General features: G+C 37.9%; 1 protein-coding gene across 1 annotated transcript in view; it reads right to left on the reverse strand.

Moving 5' to 3' along the window:
- ADAMTS19 (ADAM metallopeptidase with thrombospondin type 1 motif 19) overlaps positions 1 to 24,689 on the reverse strand; it is a gene marked incomplete at both ends in the record, with an annotated part of 147,877 nt that overhangs the window by 120,924 nt on the left and 2,264 nt on the right. The gene's annotated exons all lie outside the window — the stretch shown is intronic.

Genomic DNA, 24,689 nt, shown 5'->3' on the forward strand with positions numbered 1-24,689 from the left:
AGCTTTTCACATTTGGGTTTTATTTTAATTTATGAGAAAGACATCTGCAGAAATCTCTCCGTTCTGTTTAATATGTTCTTTGTGATGGACTTAGGTTTTACTGGAAGTCAGACAAAAACGCTTCAGTATAATTTGTAGTATTAGGCTATGAAGTCCACAGCTTACAATGATTAGTTCTCACACCTCAAAGATAAAGAATCAAAAGTCAGAATTTTTGCAGGACACTTTAAGAAATTATCATGTCACATCTGAGATAATTAACCCTCAAGCTGTAACTTGTCTGCATAACTGCAATACAGTGCCTTTAAAGGTAGAGGATGCATTTTGCATACCTATCATGAGGTGATAAAACAGCAAAACCAGACATTATAAAATTAATGTAAGCACAGATAGTACAAACTGTGATTTTCCAAGCATTCAAAAAAAACTTTTCAAGGCTTACAGGTAAATATCTCATTAATAACACTAAGCTTTAAAGTGCTTCAATTAATTCCAGCCTTAAAGAAAGGAAGTAAAAAGCTGTAAAGGCACATTTATCAACAAAAGTCTATGCTGAAAACTTATCTGTATCACTACAACATTGTAAACTCCTTATCCACATTTCACATCTGTTTTTTGTTTCAGAACTGGCACTTTTATAATAGGTCCCATGGTATCTCGGTTTACCATAAAAGTTCTCATCTCTTGTGCTTTCTGCTGTCTCATGGAGTTTTCTAAATCCACAATAATCCATGCTAAAGATGAAAGGCTGAAATGTTCCTCATGATAAAATATGTGATCACCATAATAAATGTGTAATGTCCTTATAATATTTATATTTCATTGACATTATACCAAATGGACTTTAGCCTACAACACGCACGGCTAAGATTATTTTTAATCAAGATATTACCTAACAGGTCATGTTACGAATTGGTACACAATTCACAAGGGTACAAACTCCTTTTTTGCTACAGACTAACACAAATTTCAGAGCAAATACAAATTCCTTAGTTTCCAGCACAGTATATCCATCTTTCACGATTACATCTTAGAGAGGTACTATTTAAAAATCCATTATTTTTGAAGAATAACATTAAAATGCTGAAGTAATTACTACCCTTGTTTCTCTTGTCATTTTATAGTGTTTTACAATTACTAGACAGACACAGAAATACAGACTCCTCACTCTGAAAAATTCACATAGATGCAAGAAAATAATTATGCTATTAATCAGCAGCATAAACTATGCTACTTGCTAGTGAACAGGCATTCACTATACACAAAATGAAATTGCAAATAAAATACAGAAAATTTATCAATTCTAGGATTTTTTATTTCTTTCAAGGATTTTATTTAGATAAAAGCACAAAATGTGCTGCTTAAACTCATCGTGGTGTTCTAAAATCAGATGTTCAGTCACTGCCATTAGCAGTGAAACTCATGAATCTGACACAAGTCACTCCAAGTGCGATTGCTTTCTGTGCAATGTAACAGGCTGGTCATCAGGTTCAAATTACCATCTCTTCACATGTCAACTGGTCTCTTCTTCTTAGAAACATCAACTGGCTATAGACTCTTGCAACAAGAATGTCACATCGCTCATGAAGTCCACTTGTTCAGCTTGTACCACTGTTTCCATAAAAGTCTGTGCATTTCCAACTACTGTACACTTGCCCTTTGACCTCCAGAAGAATTCAGTAGAATTGATAAACCAATTGTCAAATGTTAAAATTATATGTTCAAACCCCCTTTCTTTTCCACCAGGTCTTGCCCAGGTTCTGGTTGATTAAGCTGTGGCTTAAAGGATCAAAAAAAAAAAAACCTAAATTTAAGAAGCACCTGTGACAAAGGAAAGCACACCTCAATAAACAAAAAAAGTTATGTACTCTGTGAAAGAGAAAACCACAGCAGGATAAGGCCAGTTGCAACTAAGTGAATCATTTGGACTTCTCCAGTGCCGATTGAAGCACTTGGTATAAACACAGACCATGCATATGTTAGGTTTAATTATAAATTTCACTTGAATATTAAAAACAGACTCAGGTAAAATCAACTTGCTAAATCAAATCCAATTTTCACTTTATGTCATGTGCAGCATGCATTATTTCTTTATTCTCATTTTACCTACTTAACTTTCACTGCTTAAGTCCTGTAGCATCGAAAAATTAATAAAGGATAGGAAACAGTCCAGAACAGAGAATGCAAGTTACTTTGTATTTTAGATGTATGCAATCCATAGATCAATTCCAGCCTCCTATGCATTCAAGACTTCATAAAATACAGGCTTTCTGACACCCTTGTAACATAGATCCTTTATTAGCCTAGACTTCTTTTTCATGTATTTCCTTGCTGTTAATTAAAGTAGTTTGAATAGAACTGCTGCTCTATTATTTTACCATTCCTATTTGAAATTTGTTCGAGATTTTTCTCTTCTAATAGTTGGAAATCTTACCAATTCTCTAAGCTTAATTTGTTCTTGGACATTATTTTAGACCCATCTGACACTGAGTCAGTATTGTTTTCCTCCTTAGCCAGCTTTCCAGGCTCTTTGATATTCACTCTAGTGGTTTTATAAAAGGTAATCATACTGTACCACTATTTCTGCTGTGTGATGATAAGCACACCAGCCTTTGACTGCTGGTTGATGAAACAGACTGGATCTCATCCTCACTAACAAGGAGGGTCTGGTCGAAGCAGTAAAGGTTGAGGGCTGCCTGGGTTGCAGTGACCACGAGATGGTGGAGTTCAGCATCTTGTGTGGCAGGAACAGAATAGCGAGTAGAATTGCAACCCTGGACTTTAGCAGGGCCAACTTTGGCCTTTTCAAGCAATTGCTGGGGGAAATCCCATGGGCAAGACTGCTTGAAGGAAAAGGGGCCCTAGAGAGCTGGATTGCATTCAGAGATTGCTTCTTCCACGCTCAGGATCAGAGCATCCCCACACGTAGGAAGTCAAGGAAGGGAGCCAGGAGGCCTGTGTGGTTGAATAGGAATCTATTGAGTATGCTCAAGCAGAAGAGGAGGGTTTACAGGTCATGGAAGCAGGGGCTGGCCACTTGGGAAGAATATAAGGCTGCTGTTAGAGGATGTAGGAAGGCAGCTAGGATAGCCAAGGCCTCCTTAGAATTACAGCTGGCGAGAGGGGTCAAGGACAGCAAAAAGAACTTTTTCAAATACATAGCGGATAAAACTAATACCAGAGGCAATGTAGGCCCACTGAGGAATGGGGTCGGTGCCCTGGTGGCGGAAGATACAGAGAAGGCAGAATTACTGAATGCCTTCTTTGTCTCTGTCTACTCTGCCGGAGGCTGTCCTGGGGAGCCCTGTACCCCTGAGACCCCAGATGAAGCCAGGTCAATGGAGGAGCTTGCTTTAGTTGATGAGGACTGGGTTAAGGAGCAATTAAATAGACTGGACATCCATAAATCCATGGGTCCAGATGGGATGCATCCGCGAGTGCTGAGGGAGCTGGCTGAGGTCATTGCTGGACCGCTCTCCATCGTCTTTGCCAAGTCTTGGGAAACGGGAGAGGTGCCCGAGGATTGGAGGAAAGCAAATGTCACTCTAATCTTCAAAAAGGGCAAGAAGGAGGACCCGGGTAACTATAGACCGGTCAGCCTCACCTCTGTCCCTGGGAAAGTAATGGAACAACTTATCCTTGGTGCTATCTCAAGGCATATCAAGGATAAGAAGGTTATTAGGGGCAGTCAGCATGGCTTTACCAAGGGTAAGTCATGCTTGACCAACCTCATAGCCTTTTATGAGAATGTTACAAGGTGGATGGATGATGGCAGAGCCGTGGATGTGGTCTACCTTGACTTCAGTAAAGCTTTTGACACAGTCTCCCACAGCATCCTAGTTGCTAAGTTGCAGAGGTGTGGTCTAGACAATAGAGTAGTGAGGTGGGTTACAAACTGGCTTAAGGAGAGAAGCCAGAGAGTGGTAGTCAATGGTGCGGAGTCTAGTTGGAGACCAGTATCTAGTGGAGTGCCTCAGGGGTCAGTACTGGGGCCAGTATTATTCAATATATTCATTAACGACTTAGACGAGGGAATAGAGTGTACTATCAGCAAGTTTGCTGATGACACTAAGCTGGAAGGAGTGGCTGACATGCCAGAATGCTGTGCTGCCATCCAGCGAGACCTAGACAGGCTGGAGAGTTGGGCGGGGAATAACCTAATGAAATTTAACAAGGAAAAGTGTAGAGTCCTGCATCTGGGCAGGAACAATCCCAGGTTCCAGTATCGGTTGGGAAATTACATTTTAGAGAGCAGTGTAGGGGAAAGGGACCTGGGGGTCCTGGTGGACAACAGGATGACCATGAGCCAGCACTGTGCCCTTGTGGCCAGGAAGGCCAATGGCATCCTGGGATGTATTAGAAGGGGGGTGGTTAGTAGATCAAGAGAGGTCCTCCTTCCCCTCTACTCTGCCCTGGTGAGACCACATCTGGAATATTGTGTCCAGTTCTGGGCCCCTCAGTTCAAGAAGGACAGGGAACTGCTGGAGAGGGTCCAGCATAGGGCAACCAAGATGATTAAGGGAGTGGAGCACCTCCCTTATGAGGAAAGGCTGAGGGAGCTGGGTCTCTTTAGTTTGGAGAAGAGGAGACTGAGGGGTGACCTTATTAATGTTTATAAATATATAAAGGGTGAGTGCCATGAGGATGGAGCCAGGCTCTTCTCGTTGGCAAACAATGATAGGACAAGGGGCAATGGGATCAAGCTGGAACACAAGAGGTTCCACTTAAATTTGAGAAAAAACTTCTTCTCAGTAAGGGTGACAGAGCACTGGAACAGGCTGCCCAGGGGGGTTGTGGAGTCTCCTTCTCTGGAGACATTCAAGATCCACCTGGACATGTTCCTGTGCAGCCTCACCTAGGTGTTCCTGCTCCAGCAGGGGGATTGGACTAGATGATCTTTTGAGGTCCCTTCCAATCCCAAACATACTGTGATACTGTGATACTGTGATACTACTATAAGTATCCTTGTAGACACAACTGAATTCCCCTCCTTGAACATCAGCAAACAACTGCAAGACATATTTCAGCTACTGTAACTTGGAAATGAGAATAAAGTTTCTGTATCCCCACGAAATGTCCTTCACCAATTAGATGCATCTTTCACATCCACATCACACCTGATGGCTCCTAATGATCCTGTGATCAGCAAATACACCATCTTTTCCACATCCTGTCACTGACAGCTACCATCAGTCTATAAAGCAAATCTATAAATGTAGTATAAAAGTAGTAAGTCATGCTAGAAGCCACTTACACCAGTCTTTGGTCTGTTTAATCCTCTTGTGCCTCCCAGCTCTGAATTTACCACTAAAGAAAAATCAACTCCTCAGGTGTTGCCACCCAACTTACCTCTTGTTCATATAAAGCCTCCTAGCTAGGTCCTTCATGACTAGAACTGGACAGGAGCTTTCCAGCAAAAGAGGTTTTTTTTCCCTTGAAAATACTGAATCATTAAAAAGAATATGTTCTTTACCATCTAAACTACTACCTTCTTTCCATATTAACATCAACAAAAGTCAGACTGAAAAGCAGGCACGATTTACAGGAACCTCTCTCTCACTCTGCCAGCTAAACTTGTGAGAGTGGGACTTCAGAACAATCATACCAAGTTACACCAAAGGTACGTCTTCCACTGAAAGGCAGTCAGCTTCACATGGAGAATTAAGTCTTTAAGAAGTGGGAAAGCACAGAACAACAGTCAAATACATAATAGGATCATGAGGGACAACAGAATTCTTACCACTTGTTATTTCCAATTTGTTCCTTTCAGACATAGTTACATCTGACATTCTGTTTTTACAAAAATACCTTTTTTCATCTCACTTTGCTAGATCTAACTAGTTTTATCTGATAGTCTTTGATGCTACTTACTTTTTCTGTATTGTAAGACATATAACATGTTATTGGCTAGATATGGTGGTGAAAATAATGTGCCAGCAAGTTCATTACAGCATCATATATAAGCTTTCATAGATTTTCCTTTAAAAAAAAAATAAAAACCAAAAGCCACAACTTTAAGTTTACTGAAATTAAACATATGTTATTCTTTTCACAGATTTATTGCTTCAACAGCACGTTGTAAATGGACTCCAGTGTACACTCTTTTTCTGGCAGCAGTTACCCAGAACAATAGTTTAATCGTCATTGCTTTAGTCAAATTAGTTGTGTCAAAATACTGGAAGAGGCTCAATGCTTTAAAACACAGAATGCATCTCAAGCCCTTTTAGGTCTTGTACTGAGAAGGTACAGTATAATTTAAACATACATAAAAAATACAAAATCACTAGTACAACATAACTCAAGTTTCAAAATACTGAATGTTAAAAGGATGTAAATAGGACACCCGTCTTGAGCAAAACCCTATGGTTCTAAGATGACTCTGGAACAACTACAGAAACCTTTATAAACAACCACTACTCTACACACACTGTCCCATGAACTAGATGTGTATATGCTGTTCTTTCTCTCCGGAGAGACAAGTCTGAACTTCTTCCAGCTTGAGGTAACTGGTGTATCTTTAATAATAATTGAAAACTACTACCATAAGGCAATTCTAAGTGCTATTTTCAAACACTTCAAACATAAATGTAACAAAGTCCTTCAGCTAAATGTACCATTCCTGTTGTATAGTCTTTTTCTAAAAAAATATAGATGGCAATCAAGCTGTGTTTAACTACAAATCACTTATTCCCAAGGTGACACATGAAAGTAACTCTCTTACTGCACTATAGATGCCAGTAACCCTCAGATAATTTAAAGCTTTGGGGGTTGAAGAGGTATGACTGGACAAAGAATGCCATCTATGACGCAGACAAAAATATAAAGAATGGGGATAGCCAACAAGAGCCCCAGAATTTTTACTGAAGCCACACAATGACAGAAATGTGAGTCTCATGGAGATACAAATCATTAAAATGCCTCATTTTACTACCATATAACCTATACACATAAAATATATTTATAAATACATATTTATGAATAGTTATCAGCAGGAACCTTATGAAATTCAGCAGGATTGAATGCAAAATCCAGCTCCTGGGACAGTGTTACCCCTGCACTGATACAGACTTCCCATTGGGTGGGTGGGTGGATGGATGGATGGATGGGTGGAAGGATGGATGGATGGATGGATGGACAGATGGGTAGATGGCAAGCAGATCTGATAAAATGGACCTGGTGTCCTTGTGGGCAGTAGGTTGAGCATGGAATATAACAAAGGGACACCTCCAAGTAAAGAGAAAATGCATAATGAAAAAAGTTACCTAATCCTGCGAAGTCTAACATATATCCAGAAAGAAAAACAAAAATTACTCAAATGTCTTTGTCCAAGGTATTAAAAAAAATCAACAGTGCTGCAATCCTGCATGAACAATTCTGTGTATACAATTTCTAAAAGATATAACAGCTCATTCAGTAGTTCCTCAGTTTAGCCTGAATAATCCTTACACCTTTGTTCTGCTGGAATTAGTTTTTTTCTGGTAATAGCAGATGATCTATGTCACTGCTTAGGTCAACATCATCAGCTCTCACAGAAGGGACATGTATTTGGCTGTGATGTTCCACTAAGATGATGCTGTCCTGATCTGTAAATTCTAATCCAATTCAATTACTTACTTTTCCTCTGCCTTTGTTTTATTAGGCTGGTGCAAAAGTAATTGTCATTTTGGATCATGAATTTTAAATCACTACAACTAGGGTCAAATCCAACTTTATTAAACAATATAGGAACCACCACAATCAACACATTTTTGCCAAAGAGAAACAAGTTTGTTTATTCCTATAGCACAAAAACCCATGCTTTGGGATTTGAGGAACTGTTGGAAAGCATTTTCAGCATCCTACTGCTGCAGAAGCATTTTCCCTGCAAAAAATTGTTGAGAAGAAGTGGTAGTCTATTAGCAAGAGGTCAGGTGAATATGGCAGATGAGTCAAAACTTTGTTGCCCAATTTGTTCAACTTTTGAAGTGTTGGTTGTGCGACATGTGGTCAGGCATTGTCATGGAAAAGAATCGGGCCTCTTCTGTTGACCAATGCTGGCTGCAGGCATTGCAGTTTTTGGTGCATCCCATCAGTTTGCTGAGCATACTTCTCAGATGCAATGGTTTTGCTGGGATTTTTCTAAATTTTTGGTCAGCTCATGAGGCACCCACTTACAGAGCATTTTCACCTTTCCAATTTGCTCTAAATGCCATATGACCATGGAATGGTCGACACTGAGTTCTTTGGCAACTCCTTGTGTAGTTGTAAGAAGATCAGCTTCAATGATAGCTCTGAATTGGTCGTTTTCAACTTCTGCTGGCTGCCACTACGGTCCTAATCTTCAAGGCTCTCATCCCCTTTGCAAAACTCCTTGAACCACCACTGCAGTTAGTGTTAGCAGTTCATGGGCCAAATGCATTGTTGATTTTGCAAGTTGTCTCCACTGCTTTACAACCCATTTTGAACTGAAATAAGAAAATTGCTCAAATTTGCTTTTTGTCTATCATCATTTCCATAGTCTAAAATAAATACAAAATAAACAGCAAGTAATGAGTAGGAAGTAAATAAAGTGAGCAAAGCACATTAAAATTATGCACAACATATCCACATTTATTTAAGTATGTATTCCAATATCAAATGGCAAGTTTCAACAATGCAAAAACTGCAATTCCTTTTGCACCTGCCCAATAAGTTTTGAATTCTAATCTTGTTCTGTCACTGACTTGCAATATAAATTGGGTCAAGATATTTATGCTCATATATTCTTAAATAGCATTCAGTTTGGGGAGTGTGTGTGTATATGCTGAATACTAATAACATAACACATTCAAAACTAGTGTCTATGTTTTAAAATTTTGACATAAACAAATTTTAAAGCCTAGCTTTCAATTGCAACATCTACAAAACAACCAATTGTAGTTGCTTGTAAACATACATACATGAAAAATGTTTGACAGAAGCATAAATATTCTAAAAGCGTCTTTTTCCTGTTACCATGTTACACAGCTGAAATTACTGTGTAAATAAACATATTTTTTTACTAAATTGCAGCTCTCTGGATGCTAAGTACACACTTTCCACAGCTATACATCTATGGATCTATCAAATGTTTAGACTCTACAGCCTTTAAACAAAGGGGGAAAAAAGGAGAGGGCCAGGAGAAGCTATACAATATGCACATGAGCTCAAGATTTAGAGTTTGTAGTACATGAAACTCCATTTTTTTCACACACACAGAGGTTCATGTTCACTCAACAAAAGGATTCCAAAGATATACCTTTAAAATCATAAATTGAAAATTCTTAGCACCTCAAGGTTTATACTTAGGAACTATTAAGTAAGAAATGCAGCAAGTTCTTATTATTTTCCTTATCATAGAATCATACAACGGTTTGGGTTGGAAAGTACTTTAAACATCACCTAGTTCCAACCCCGCTGCCATGGGCAGAGACACCTTCCAGTAGACCAGGTTGCTCAAAGCCCCATCCAACCTGGCCTTGAACACTTGAAGGGATGGGGCATTCTTGACTTCTCTGGTCAGCCTGTTCCAGTGCCTCTCCACCCTCATGGTGAAGAATTTCTTCCTTATGTGTAATCTAAATCTGCCCTCTTTCTGTTCAAAGCCATTACCCCTTGTCCTATCACGACATGCCCTTGTAACATGTCCATGTCTAGCTTTCCTGTAGGTTCCCTTGGGCAGCATTCTGGAAGTTTATGAGGTACAGAAAGCCTACTACTCTTAGCATAGGTGACTTTATTTTATAAAATTTCAAAATCAAATTTGCATTTCTGATCCAAGTGCTACAAGTCATTGCTGAAATGGAAAGTCACTTTTTACATTATGTATGTTACAGTCAATAAAAAAATCTGTTTTCAGGACACCGTAGGTTAAAGACATGTTGAAAAGCCTTGATTTTAAACTAAATTTTATTAAAAAACTGTATTGTATGCATGTGCTCCAGGTAACTTTGCAAGGATTGACTCATATCACTAAGAATAAAGACAGCTATTGGCAAGTCAGACTTCATCAGCGGTGCCTATACTAAATGTGAAGAGCATCTATAACTGGACACCAGGAACAATCTGCAAACCTTAAGAAATCAAATGTGGTGGTTTTAACCTTAAAACCTAAAAAATACAGATTTTATGGTAACCTTGACTATGTCACAAAACAAAACATTCCCTGTCCTCCCAGCCCACCAAATAATAAATTACTGGTCACTGTATGACCATCTCTCCTTTCACTCTGTAGCTCCTCATCTTTATCTCACAAGGTTGAACTGATTCATAAAAATAGTTAGATTCTGGAATTACTCTTATCTCTCAAGTAGCTTTGCTTCTATTACAGAAGAAACAGGAGCTCTGAGGAAGGGCTAGAAAGCCTTAAAGGACGTTTATTTATGCCAATGACATAAGTTGAATTAAAAAAAATAAGTATTTTTTTCTCAGAAATCTTGCCTAACATCAAGTGTTTATTACTTTCTAAGAATAATAACACTAACGACTATACTATCTCTCTTTCAAAACCAATGTGTTTATGTCAACTATAACCAAGCTCTGATATTATGGTAAGAGGGTAACCAGATTACAGTTAAGATCAGAGATTTTCTCTATTTTAGACTGTTAGAAGGGCAGACAAATGAGGTCATTGTTGTGAAAAATCATTTCATGGATGCAACCCTCAAAACTCTCTATCTGCTCTTGTCAATATATGCTCAGTAAAGCAGGATAGAGTATTCCACCCTCTTTGCCTAAACTCTAAGAAGATCCGGATCTGATTTCATATCAATTTAGATCAATGTTAGTGCTGCGATAGTAAGTATAAAGTTATGTTATATGATCAAGATTCTGATTTTATGGTGTGTAGAAAAATTCATTCCTATACCTTTATGTTACAAAAGTAATTTATTTTTAAAATAAATGGAGCTAGAGCTAGTAAAGAGATGGAAACTAGAAGGCAACATGTGTGCAAAAGTAATTAATTGGCCACCCAGCTTATTCCTCTTCACTTGCATGAAAAAATACTGTTAATCAGAAACCAATTTAATTAAAATGGAATTTATTATTATACTAAGAGAACACATAAACTTTTTGTACGCACAGCTCTAAATGGTCAATTACAATCAGCATCTTTTTTTTTTAAAAAAAAAATAGATTATTTCAGTGATGTCCCAGCTTTTTGGTCTGCAGGTTCCATATTTTTATCTGTGTTTTCGTGGGCTAGAGAATTACTTTTTTATGAATTCCAATTTTCATGTAGGCCTCTGTTTCAACAAGCAGGAAAACACAGTAATAATATAGCAACTCACAAGAGCCATATCTCCAGTATAGTTCATAAAAAAAACAACAATCAGAGCTGACCATGATTCAAGCAGAGTTTCTAAATGAATTAAAGGAAGCAACAGCCATTACAAAAGGAAGCATTAGCCATCTACCAAGGCTGCTTAACCTAAAGGAAAAATTCAAATATAACAAACACTTGAGTTCTATGGACAAAGATCTTCATTTTGTCCCCTACACAATCATACATTAAATGTGGTTGTGTGACTTCAAGTCCATTGTCGGTGCATGCACCAACTAACAAATGAATAAAGATCCTTCTTGTCTGTTGCCTGAAATGTATGAGAAAGCCTTATTTTGTTTCACTTCAAAAAGTATGCTGAAACAATATGCTCAACGAACCACAGAAGACTAATACAGACCAATAAAATAAACTAGAATCCAACTGAAAACCAAGATATAATTATAATTGAACAAGCATGGCACAGCCCCTTACTTGCACAATTCAAAGTGGAACTGGCATAAAACCCCATTTTTAAAACAGCCACCTAACCTGTAAATTATGTCTATCATGTCGTCATTAGCATGATGCTAATAATCGCCTGATTTTGTTCATCAAGTATATTCTGTATTAAATGGAACATGACCCATGATTTACTATTGAAAGAAAAAAATAAGAAATTCACAACTCCAGCCTTATCCCTTTTCCAAAATAAATACAACAGCTTCTCTAAAGGAAGACGGGATTTAAGAAACTTTGTTCTATAAACATGAGTTCAAAATTGTTTAAAAAGAATTGGTTTAGTGATATTCCAAATCATTTATTATATAACATTTCAGTAATTATTAATATTGTATAAGAAAGTCCCTTTTCGTATCTAAACATGACTAGAAAAGTCATTTCCTAGAAAAATCAACACCTATGGAAACATATAATCTATGGAAAAAAATTCTTGTAATTAGACTCGGTGCTTGTAAGGATATGTTTTTCTTCTGAGCATTTTTGTGTAATGTGAGTAACTTCAGCACTGCTTGTATTAAGACCAAACCCCACTCTTTTGGAGTATGAATTAAATTGCTGTACCTTTAGCTAATGAAACTGCATTAATTCAATTTCTTTAGTGCAAGCCTGGATTTAAACCCATCAGAATCTGAAATGCTATTTTATGCAGGCAAAAATGTAATAGTACACAAAGGATGAGCATAAAGCATTCTATACTGAGTCCCATGCAGGAGATTTAAACAGAAATTATCACTGTGTATGTAACCTATGTTAGATAAAATGCTTAAACTAGTACCAAAAAGACCAATACAAGGGATCCAAGTTTAAATTGCTTCATCTGTGTAAAACAATTAAATAGTGCATACCAATGAGCTACCATTGTTCAAGCTCATGTTCTTTCATTGTAGCTGCAGAGGGAGGTGGCACAGCTCCAAAACACACCCATGACTGCCCATAGAGAAATTTAATCTCTGCTAATCCTCATTGAAATATCTATCCACAACTCCATTATTTTAGTTTTCTTCTGGGAGAGGGGCTAAACTGCATTCAAAGTCTATCTAATTCAAGGCAACACTCCATGAAACTCAGTTTCGTTCAAATCTACAATTGCCAAAACTACTAACCATGGAAAACACTAATTCAAGAAAGGAAAATAAATTATATTTATGGCCATAGAACTATAATTCAACAAATCAAGTTAGTCCATCTATAAAATAAAGTTATGCTTAGGCTTTTTATATCTCCATCTAGAATTACAGGAATCCAGACCTGCTGGCTTTATGCGAAACAACTAAGTCTCTCAAAATTCATTATCATTTTAGATGGACAGTGCTTAAAAATGTTAAAGATATATATAAGTCATATGCTTTTATGACTCCTAACTGAAATTCATAGATAGTTTTTTGCTTTTAACTTCTAAGCTTAGATCACCTCTTGCTTTTTAGGTAAAAAACAAAAAAACAAAACAAAACAAAAAAAAAACAACAAACAAACCAAACCAAAACCACAAACAAACAAAAGCAAACAAAAACACAAACAAAAACAAACAAACAAACAAAACCCCCACTTTTGTTGCACATAGAAACTAAAGTTCTGCTATCCTCATGAAAGAAGGAACAGTATGTAATTATTTTTCAAGAACTATTATTTTAATGTAAAGGAAGAAAATAGATTTTGAAAGAAGGCTTTTTCTTTTCTCCTTTCCTTTCCTTTCCTTTCCTTTCCTTTCCTTTCCTTTCCTTTCCTTTCCTTTCCTTTCCTTTCCTTTCCTTTCCTTTCCTTTCCTTTCCTTTCCTTTCCTTTCCTTTCCTTTCCTTTCCTTTCCTTTCCTTTCTTTCCTTTCCTTTCCTTTCCTTTCCTTCCCTTCCCTTCCCTTCCCTTCCCTTCCCTTCCCTTCCCTTCCCTTCCCTTCCCTTCCCTTCCCTTCCCTTCCCTTCCCTTCCCTTCCCTTCCCTTCCCTTCCCTTCCCTTCCCTTCCCTTCCCTTCCCTTCCCTTCTCTTCCCTTACCTTCCCTTCACTTTTTACTAGAGAGCTTGATTTGATGTGCATAACAATAGAAATGGTGAGCAGAATGGAATTTTTATATTAGCAGCCTGGACCAAGTAGCATCAGCCTGACTAGTCACTTTTAAACAAATTGTTTCTATGAAACAAGAAAAATTTATCACCCAAAATGAAATGAGAAGGAAGGAATTATTTCCTTCCATTATTTCAAATTCAAAAAATATAGTATTAGAAGGAAAAAGAGCTCAAAAGCAGACAGAATAAATTTTTGTTATTGTACTTCCTTAAATAAGTTACTACAAGAAACTGGTGATCAGACAGAAAAAGTGAAAAATGCTAGGACTGTCAGCCAGCACCCAAAAAATTGGAAAACAAAGTGCTTAATATTCACAATTGTATCCATTTTAGTCTATAAATTCTCTTCTACATTTAACTCCCTCACTCCCCTCATATATTACTTAATAAATATTTGGGTGAGGTCCATTTATGTCATGAAGGGACAAAATAGATTGCTGATCAATCTGGGCATAAAAAAAGTGACTTCCCATACCCTAACTTGCAAAAAGCTTGTAAATTCTCAGAAGGTTTTAAAAATTGCCTAAATGAGAAGATTTTCATACAGTGGTTATGACAGAAGCATAAATCCAGATAGCTTTATACTTAGCAAGTATATTTAAAAAGCAAATTAGGCAAAACCACAATTAATATTTAGTCCTGAGAGTACATGTACAAACCTAGCTTTATGTTACCTGCATATATCAAGAATAAGACCTCATCCTTCACCCACTGCTGTATCCCAGAATAACAGTCACTCAGCTCTTTTTTGTTGTCCCCTATCATGCCCCCCCCCCCCATTTTCTTTTTCCCCTATCGCACATCTTCACGGGAAAATCAAAACATTTCATGCAAGAAGCCTTGAAGCCAAGTTACACCTGAGTTTTCAAGGTTATAATCTGATCACTAGGCTAAGCAGTGTTTCCACTGACGAAGTAGCACTGAGAAGTTTAATCATATCTGAAGCACAGTTTAACTCTTTATATAAAAGTTGACATTACTATAATGGTTGTAGAAATTACTTGAGCACCTCTCCCAGCCATCATCTCCTTAAGCCCAGAGGGACATAACAGGACACTTACTCTGTACTGAATCATAAGCAGTTGTCCTCAGCTGAATTAACATCGTGTGCAGAAATATCTACATTTTCCTGAACATACTGCAACCTAAGTAAGCTTGACCTGATTTGACCCAGTTAAATTTCTGACATATAATGAGAACTTAAGGTAGCACAGCTGAGAACATAAAATAAGCATCTGCAATTGTTGAAAGATAATCACACAGAAAGTAAATCACTTCACAAGTCAGTTTTGGGCACATTTCTACATTTTTGGATGCAAAACTCATTCAGAAAATAATTCTGACTGAAGTACTGGTAGACCCAAGAAAAACATTTGCAGTACGGGCATGTATTATTAGCAACTAATGTTATGATATAAATTTCTTATTCTGAATGCATTGTTCTGCAATTAACAACAGAAACATTATTAATTCTTTCCCTTCTAAATAAATCTTCTTTGCTTATTTATGTCATTATTAGAGGCAATAGAAATAACCAAGAAGAGCAGATTGTTCCGGCAATGACAGGTTAACAGCAAAAGGTTAACTGAACTGCTAATGCATAGCAGATGTACACCTGATTTTAAATCTAATATAGATATTTTGGGCTATTGGTTTATAACAATTTGACAAACTACCATCTGGATATGCAATATAACACACACATACACGTGCTTGAGCTATTTCACAGTGTTTCTCTTACATTGCTGCTTCTGCTAAACAAGGAGCAATGAACCAACCCTTATGCTATGTCCCTAAGTCATCAGTAAGAGACCTGAGCAAAACAAGGAAAGGCACATGTTCTACAGAAGAATTTCTGCAAACACCTAATTCTCCCCCAAATCCGTATGGCTTCAACTCATCCCTTTCTACCCTGGTAGTTCTCTTTAATCCATAGCAAATATATATGTGCATCACTCACATGCTATCTCTACATGACCATCAGTTTTCACAGACTCGTCCTTGAATATTCTCACCTACCATCAACCTCACAATGACTCTCACACCTGAAGATTTCTATTTTTTCCTCCCTATTTCCCAGCTCCTCTATCTTTATGGTATTACATCTTCGTAATCATGGATGTTCCTATTTTTCCCTGTCACAATCTATCGCTAACTGCCAAAAAGAATCTCCATTCTTGCAGGTCCAAGAAATCTTTTAAAAAAGAAAGACAAAGAACAGTGCTTTTAAAATAAAATAACAAGGGTTGTAACATGGAGAACATTTGTTTCTTTTAAAAATTCTGGGTCATTTGCTATAGAAGAAACAATTGGCACATAACACGAGATATGAATAAAATTCAGGGATACAAGTCTTGGAGAAAATGCTAATTTCACTAACTTTAACAGCCGTAACTGGGAGAGGTTCAGTGCTCTTCCTTTTGGGAGCAATTACCTTCAAATTAGAGGGTCAAAAATGTACTGATCTGATTAATGCAAAACCTTTACTCATTAATGGACTTATCTGTTTTTCTGATTTACCATCTCACTTCCATATCTTGCCAAACAACCTTGATAAATTTATACTTATTGATTACATTGGGAAGAGCTCTCAAGTGATTCACAATAGTCTCAATTTCTTTAAATAAAGCTACTCTGGAGATAGCATATTTCTCATTTCTAATTATAGCTTCAAAATTCATCACAAAGGAAGTATTTGTACTGAAACCAAGCACTTTACAAGGACAGCAGACTATTATAAGCAGAACTGGAATCACAAATCAAATGTGTCTCAGGATGGAGTGATTATGTGATTATAGGAGAGCTCTTAGAAGGAGAAAGGAATCATTACCACACGGTCTGCAGCATCTTGGCCCAATATCTCACACACCATGCCACAGTGTTGAATATTAAAGGAAACAGAGCTCATTATAGTTCAAATGTAGTCTCAGCCTAAACCTTTCAGATTTACATTAACACTGCTGTTCTTATGTTTAAAAGACTTGTCCTTCTTATCGATAAGCAGGAGTTCGCAGATACACGAAACACAAATCCAACCAAATACTCTTTCAACCAGAAAGGCAAAGATGAATAGCAGCAGAATGCAGCATCAGAGCTCTCAAAGGAAAATAGCAACAGTCTTTAGTCCTTCGTCTTTACCTAGATCTTCATTGGTTTGCAGTTCTTAATGACCCTAATCAAACATTTACAGGGATACCACCTCCAGTACTCCTCTATGAAGGACTAAAGACTGTTGCTATTTTTCTTTGAGAGCTCTAAGATGAACCACATTTAGTAGTTTTGTTTGTAATTAACTTGCTGTTCAGGTAGGATAAAACAATGTTTGTTAATAGTGCTTTGCTTGTACATATATGCTGGTTATTCCACATGGCCATGGTCACTTTATTAATTTTAATTTTATCTGGCTTCTTTCATGTGTTTTCAGTTGTGCTTCATTAGATGTTCAAGGTGAGATTATAATGAAGAGATTTTTGTGTCTCTATGCCTGGCAAGATCAGAGAGATGATCCTGCTGGAATCTACACTAAAGCACATGGAAAATAAGGAGGTGATTGGTGGCTTCACTAAGGGGACATCATGCCTGGTAAATCTGGTGGCCCTCTACAACGGAGCTACAGAGTTGGTGGGTAAGAGAAGAGGAACTGCTGTCATCTGCCTGGATTTGTGCAAAGAATTTGACACTATCCCACATTACATCCTTGTCTCTAAATTGGAGAGACATGGATTTGACAGACAGACCACTCAGTGGATTAGGAATTGGCTGGATGGTCACACTCAGAGCTGCGATCAATGGCTTGATGTCCAAGTGGAGACCAGGGATGTGTCTCTACTTCCTCAGGGTTTGGTATTGAGACTGGTCCTATTTAACATTTTTGTCAGCAACAGGGACATTGGATCAAGTAAACCCTCAACAAGTTTGCCTGTGACACCAAGCTGTGTCATATGGTCAACATGCTGGAAAGAAGGAATGTCATCCAGAGTGGCCTTGACAGGCTTGAGAGGTGGACCCAAGAGAACCTCATGAAGTTCAACAAGGCCAAGTGCAAGGTCCTGCACATGTATCAGGGCAATGCCAAGCACAAATACCAGCTGGGAGGAGAACAGATTGAGAGCAGCCCCCAGGAGAAGGATTTGGAGGTGATGGTTGATGAGAAGCTCAATATGACCTGGCAAAGTGTGCTCACAGCCTAGAAATCCAACTGTATCTTGTGCTGCACCAAAAGAAGTGTGGCCAGCAGGTTGAGGGAGGTGATGCTGCCCCTCCACTCCACTCTGGTGAGGTCCCCCAACCTTTAGTACTGTTTTCAGCTCTGGCGCCCCCAACATAAGAAGCACATGGACCTATTGCAGCAAATCCAAAGGAGGGCCACCAAGATGATCAGATAGCTGGAGCATCCCTTCTATGAAAACAGGCTGACAGAGTTGGGGCTGTTCAGCCTGGAGAAGAGAAGGCTCTGGGGAGACCTTATACTCTGTTTCCCCAAAAACAAGACCTACCCCGAAAATTAGCCCTAGCATGATCTTTCAAGATTTTTGACGGTGCTTGAAATATAAACCCTACTTCAAAAATAAGATGTAGTTACAGTTCATTAAAAAAAGCCAATGTAAGTAGTGTCCAGGAAGCTATACATGTAAAAAAGTAATAAGTTTTGGAACAAAAATTAATGTAAGACAGTCTTATTTTCAGGGAAACAGGGTAGCAGCCTTTCAGTACCTAAAGGGGACCTACAAGAAAGCTAGAGAGGGACTTTTTACAAGAGCATGTAGTGATAGGACAAGGGGTAATGACTTTAAACTGAAAGAGGGCAGATTTAGATTAGATGCAAGGAAGAAATTCTTCACCATGAGGGTAGTGAGGCCCTGGAACAGGTTGCCCAGGTAATTTGTGGATGCCTCGTCCCTTCAAGTGTTCAAGCCCAGGTTGGATGGGGCTTTGAGCAACCTGGTCTAGGAAAATGTGTCCCTGCCCATGGCAGGGGGGCTGGAATTAGATGACTTTTAAGGTCCCCTCCAGCCCAAACTGTCCTAGGATGTTTCTGTGATTAATGTAACAGAGAGATTAACAAAGACAGCTGATAAGCCTATGCTAGAGGAAGATGTGTCTGCACCTAAGCATGCCAAAGCAACCTAATGTAAACAGCTTGTTTTATTTAACTGGAGATAAGACTACCTAGAGGCCTGGCTGCCCTCCTCTGTCCCATGTTTCACTGCTACATAAATCCAGGAGGAACAACCCGGCTTAGAATCAACATGTAAAGTGTAAGTATGGGTATTCTCCCAGGAGCATCACCACATTTCATTGTTTCTTCTACTTCATGCAGAAGTGGGAAGCCCAAATTTTATTCCAACACTTAATTTTCCCAGTGGTGCTTCTCTTTCTTCTGCAAAGAAACCCATTTTCATAATAGAGCAAAGCAGCTTTCTGTTCAGAATTGACATTTCCACTCATGTCCTGCTTCACCCGCCTGTTTCTATTGATGACAAATTTAATATTCCCCATTTAAAGATGTGTAAAACAAAAATAAAGTGTACATTCAAGTCAACCAAGAAAAAGTTAGTGAACCAGTAATTTCTCAGTAAGGGATACTCATGAAGTACCATCATTCACATATTTATTTCTGCCCCTCTGAGCAAAGTTTTTTTCTCTAACAAACTCACCACAATAGGCAAACTGTGCACTAAGAAATAAAGAGGTTAGCATTCTAAATAGGCAACTGAAAAAGCTTCAAAAAAACCACACCTGTGATTTCCCACATCTTTCTGTCTTGAGTTAGTCCTAGTTTTTAAAAAGAAGGGATCTAAACACATATTTTACTGCTTTTAGTTGTCCTCTCTGTCATTTTACCATCCCAGAAAGCTGAGTATATAGAAGTAGGGAGTGTTTACTTCATTTCATCCTGGCAGCCTTTAAGGATAATCCTATTTAATTGTATAATCCTCCTTCTGCAATGTTGAACTTCAGCCTATCTGTATCAAATGGACCATGAATATTACTAACAATATTTTTTCTTTCCACTTTTCTTAAGAATTATTAGTGATCTTTGTTTTCTAATGCTTACCCTTAGTACAAAAGAAACTGTAATTGTCTCCAATTTATTTTGAAAAAGTATCTGCTGTAGAAGGTACTCAATACCAATACGTAACTGCAACATCACTTTAGTGGGAAGGCAGGGAAACCATTTTTGGTTGACAAGAAGCTTGGTATTTAATCCATTTCAGGCTTATATATTGGTACTATATGGTCCAGGATGTGTAAAGCGGTAGTCACTCTCCAGCTTGATCAAAGCAGTAAGTCTATTATAAGGCTTAGAGCCTTATACCAGAAGTTCACAACTTGTAATAGCACAGCTTCCCAGGGCAAATTATGAAGCCCATGATTTGCTCCTGACCATCTGCTCAAAAAGCCCCACAAAAGCAGGGATGCTCACAAAAGCAAGAATTTCCCTTGCATATGTACTGCACAGCAAATGTCAGCCTCAACACTCAGACCCAATGCAAACAAACTATGCATTCCCAATCAGTCTGACCCTGTGTCAGTTGCAGCAGGTTTAAGTATTGCAGCAGGTTTAAGTATTGTACTGCCACTGAAAGAAGCTGTACAACCAAAAGGCAGGAGTTCAGTACAGCTCTCCAAAACTTTCCAAGCTGTCTAAAAATTCAAGTATGCTTGCCATGTCAGACACTACTCCCATTGAAAGAATCGCTAAGTGTAGCTAAGAACTATATTAATTGAGAGTTTTGCCATATAAAACTGTTGAAATACTGTGGTGTTTCCTGTTCTAGGAGCAAAGATGTCAAAACAGGCCTTCAGCCTTTTCTTGGGCTGAATCCTATCCTCAAAAGTGACTGTGTGCAGAATTTTAGGAATACAGAAAATATTTTTATTACTATTGTTCTATTACAATTTCATTCTGCTCATCCTGAGACAACCTGGAACAAAATAAAAAATTCCTATTTTGTAAAAGCTCTGTTTTATGTCCTGAATTTAAAGGTCACGTGAATTTAGAATATCCTAAAAAAATCTAAAATAGTTTTAATCAATCCCATGTCATTCCCTTACTATTAGTTTATAGCACTAATCTTCAAAACACAGTTTGTGTCAGGGATTTAAAAATTATGTATTTCCTGTAATGGTGCTTCTGTTTAGGCAGATCTTGACACTTCTTACTGTGTTAGACAAACTGGTTAAGTGTTGTGATGAACAGCATAGCTCTATGGACCTGCATTCTCCTGTCCATCCTCTGTGAGTACATTTGCTCCTGTTTGCACTTCTGAACAATGTAAACATATCCCATTGCTTTAGGTATAAGAAGACATGAAAATCCTCTCTCTTCCTAGCTGTTCTCTATTTATTGCAGACTGCTTCTGTTAAGAAGAAAAAGAAACAGGAACATTGGCAAATCCCATGCCTTCACCACATAGCCATAGACTAGTACCTAAGCAATTCACTGCTGAGAAAAAACACCAAATGCCTCTCTTTATGAAATGAAAGGAGTAGGAGATAAACCACACATTTGCCACATTTACATCTCTCTTTGGGGAAATGCAGGGAGACTACTTCAACTTTCATGCCTGCAGCAGAACAGGTTGTTGGTAAAGAACCAGTAACCCAGAATTCTTAATTCTAAGTCCACAGTAAGTTTCTCCCAGAGTGTGCTCTAAAAGAATGATCAGTTGTAGGTTATAAATATTACCAGACTTTTTCTTATTTCAAATATTATGGCAAAACAAGAGCAAGCAGTAGGAAAAATAAACCCAAATAATTAATGGTCCAGCTCTACAGTTCATCAGTTTCAGAAGAGCAGTCTCACTGGCATCAGCAGGACTGCTTACATCCTGGTATTTGGCTAACAATGAACAAGTAGGCAGTCAGCATACAGATGGAGAGTTCTTGGAAACCTCTCCTTTTTAATCTTCCTGCAGCACCAGTGCAGAATCCGAAAAGGTACTCAGAGCAATCCCATTGAGCTACAAAAGGAGGTAAGAATCGAAAGTGTTTTTACCAAGCAGTTGGATAGGGTTGTCATTACTGATCATGTGAGCTCCAAGATTACACCAAGGTCACAGTGATGTTGTTTCTAGACTGTCCATGCATATCTCAAGTCTTTAGTTTGATTAGAAAATATCCACTGAGTTATGTTTCCGTCAGCTGTCAAGACAGGTTGCCAAATGAAACCAATGTTGGCAGTCAGAATTTGGCTAGTAATTAGCTGGGAGTACATCTCTCATTTTTCACTTGTATGTTCACATGTTTAACGTGGTATGCTAAGAACACCATTATTATCACTGGCTTTTGATGATCAGCTCAAGAAAAAACACACTACTGAAGCTCTCAAGAACCGTGAAATAAGAAATATGGGGAAACTTTAATGCTGTGCTGTACATTACATGCTTTACCCAGCTGCAACCAATGAACTATTCAAAAGCATACAAATCCCACTTCAAGGGGTGAAGGTGCCTAACATCTTCAACAATATTCTTCTTTCTGCCTACAGAAGCAGTTAAGACTTCTAATCAACATTTTTTTTTCAATTTTGTGAGTGCGCTGGCATGTCAGGTCTTTCTGTGCCTTCAGAAGGTGGAACCAACACTAACATCTTAACTTGTATGTCACAGCAATTTCACGCAAGGTCTTTTTTCATTTTATTGGAGATCCAGTATCTTTTCACAAAACTAGCCCTACAGCATCAGCCTTACATCTGTACTGCCAAGTATGACCCTCCCTTGCACATGATGGCCACATCTTTTTTTATTGACTTCTTCAATCTTCTTCCTGTGTGGCAAAAATCACTGTTGTCTGTCAGACTACAGTTACCTTCCTTGGTGAGCAAAGAGATTCCTAAAAAGTCTTCTATCTAAAGAAGAGAATGGTGTAAGTTTTGTTGTTAGACTAGAAAGAAAAATTGTCAAGTGGAATCTAACCTTCATGTTAAGGGACTTACAGCCCACTCCTTTGGCTTTCTAAAATGCAGGCAGCCTAGTAATCCTAACCCAAGTCTGCAAGGCTTTGAAATGAGGGTGTACCTCAGACATTTATACCATATTTTCTCTGAAATTTCTCTATATTTAAAAATAAAACATAATTTGTAATTGAGGTAACTACAATAAAATATTTGTAGGTTCAAGCTTCAATGCATTTTTACATCTTAAAAGAGAAAATGTAGTTTGAAATATTGCTTGGCTCTTTTTGCACGGCAAGGCCTAGAGGAAACAGGATAGAATATGCAATATAGGTATGATGTTTTTTCAAGACTCTTGGAAACAGAGCAACTTACATATGTAACAGAGCTGAAGCAATGACAGAATAGAGAATGACAAATAACTTAAGATTTGTTATGACAACTTTGACATAATAGCACTGTGAATTTTTTTTTAACTCTATGTCCAATGCAGCAGCACTCTCAGGAAGAACAGCTGCTTAACTATTTCACTGCAAACAAGGCTATGCCGTTGAGGATCATGACACCAGTCAACATCAACAACAGTTTCCAATTTTATTTGAGAGACATAGAATAGCTTACATTTCAGCTGCAGCCCTCTGAATGGAGAACATATCTGGACAGCCAGTAGGCTGGGAATAAGCTGGTACTCTTAGAAAAAGTCTGACTGAATCAAAAATTTCTAGTGGGGCTCCTAGAGAACAGACTCTACTTAAACAGTGAATTCCAATTTATAAATCAAGCCAAAGGAATTACAGATACACCATGACATACCTCACTTTTCAGCAGATACTTGTAATAATTATCTCTATTAATTTCTTCACAAAGATTTTCTCTAACCTAATTTTACCCACATGCAATGTAGAAGGAAGCAAAATTCTAACAAGAAAAAGAAGTTCAGAAGTCAAATGATTTTCCAGAACATAAAAATCCTTTACCTGATTGCTTTAACACCACCTTCCGTCGACTTTCAATATTTTTCTCTGCAATTAATTCTGCTATTACGCTTTGGAAAATCTGACAAAATGTCAATAATTAGATGCCAACCACTTAGTGTTGTGTGAAACTTGGCGGTTTTGCTTTGCAGGAGTGCAGACAAATATTTTATTTGGTGTCAATCCACATATGTTCCCTCTCTACCACTTTCAGTTTGGTTTTGACTTTTGAGTAAGTCCAAACAGGCAAATGAATAAGCAGTCAAAATTTCCACATTTTACCTGGTTTCACTTCATGACCATGCAAATAAAAACCAGGCAGGCAAATCTTCGTGAATCAACAGTGGAACAAGTTAGATGTTCAAATTCGGAAAGAAATATAAGAAAACATCCCGTCATGTGATTGTGGTGATTTACACCCATCTAGACACCCAAAAAACCCAGGATCGTCATGATGTTAACTCTTCCTAGTGCCATTACTGTTTGTATTCTATAGTCTGTAAAGTGCTGCAGGCATGTGCATTTATGATACTACATAAAGACCCCAAATGAGAATAATAGTAATAATAATTGGTTTTGTTTAAGATCCTGGCAGCATTTTACATTGTTCCAGCTGCTTTCTACTCTTCCCATCCACCTCCAAGCATCCTGAGATTGCAGCTCACTGGATCACCACTACTGCTGTCATTATGCCCAATTCTGGTCTTTATCTGGTAAAAACCACAGTTGATCCAACAGAAATTATAGAAGGTGAAATTTGTTTTAAGTGAGAGAAGTAATAACCATTCAAAATGTCAGACTGTATTAACATTTCTTCTGAGAACATATGCATTGTTTATGTCTACAAAGGAATTTAAAGAAAAGAAGGGTATAGAGTCCCAAATCCAAGTAACTACAGGTACCACATGTGGGAAGCTGTGAGGCAGAGAAAAGAGGCCAATGGGATAAGCAGAAGAAAAAAAGGAATGAAGATAAG

This window comes from Nesoenas mayeri (assembly GCF_963082525.1).
Source record: "Nesoenas mayeri genome assembly, chromosome: Z".
Lineage (NCBI taxonomy): Eukaryota > Metazoa > Chordata > Aves > Columbiformes > Columbidae > Nesoenas > Nesoenas mayeri.